This window comes from Grammomys surdaster, unplaced genomic scaffold (genome assembly GCF_004785775.1).
Source record: "Grammomys surdaster isolate TR1022 unplaced genomic scaffold, NIH_TR_1.0 273, whole genome shotgun sequence".
Taxonomy (NCBI): Eukaryota; Metazoa; Chordata; class Mammalia; order Rodentia; family Muridae; genus Grammomys; species Grammomys surdaster.
Window position 1 is genome coordinate 1,133,356 of NW_021604714.1, and position 994 is coordinate 1,134,349.

Below are 994 nucleotides of genomic sequence, written 5' to 3' on the forward strand. Positions count from 1 at the left end.
GCTCATCAAGGCCTGACAGTGACTGGCACATAGTAAACGCACAGATGAGAGAGGAAGTCAGACAGTCCATTTTCTCGCCCACAGCAAGGCAGAGCTGTGGAGAGAGACAACGGCCAATAAAAGTGCAGAGCTGCAGCACCCCTCTACTAGTGCAGCCGGGCCTACTGGGAGGGCCTGCGATGCAGGTCAGTGATTCATGCACGACATTCACAGAGGAAACCGTGGCTCTTTAACCTCTCCCCACCTCTCTGTCCCCTCTTCCATTATCCACTTGCGCTAGCCTCTCTCTAAGGTCTTATGTAGCCCAGGTTGGCCATGAAATCCTAATCCTTCTACTTCTACCTCCCAAGTGCTAGAATTACAGGTGTGTGCTACCAAGCCTGGCTTCTCTGTAAAGTTCAAGGTCATATTAAGGAATGCTCAACCTAAACGAGGAAATACTCTGTAGTAAGTCCAAACCAGAGAGCACAGGGAGGTGAGGAGAGTCAGCGCTGCAGTTTCACACATGAACCCAGGGGTCTGGCAGCTTCTACCCAAAGGGAAAATCTAACCAAGGGTTTACTACACTTGGGTAGTCAATTCTTCTCTAGGGGAGCAGCTGGGCATGGAGCTGTCACAGAGGTGGGGCTGTGCGGGCTGCTATTCTCCAGCTCTGGTTTGCTTCAGACAAGAACAGTGGCTCCCGAACTGATCAATTTTACCCACTCCCCCTACAGGCTGTCTTCTGCTGGAGCTCTGTGGCCCTCCGCAGCAGTGGATCTTCACTGGCCTAGGATCTTCACTTTCCCAAGGGAATGAGCTCAACTCCTCCCTGACAGGGACTGTGTGTGAAACAGTTTGAACTCCTGAGATTAAGGCCAATTGCTACTAGGATTAAATTTATTTATAATTAAGCAACTCTAAGTAGATCAGGTGTGTAAAGTTATTGACTAATGAGCAGACCGCTAACTGCTGGCTAGGGTCAGTCTGTATGTGACACAGACTGCTGGCTAGG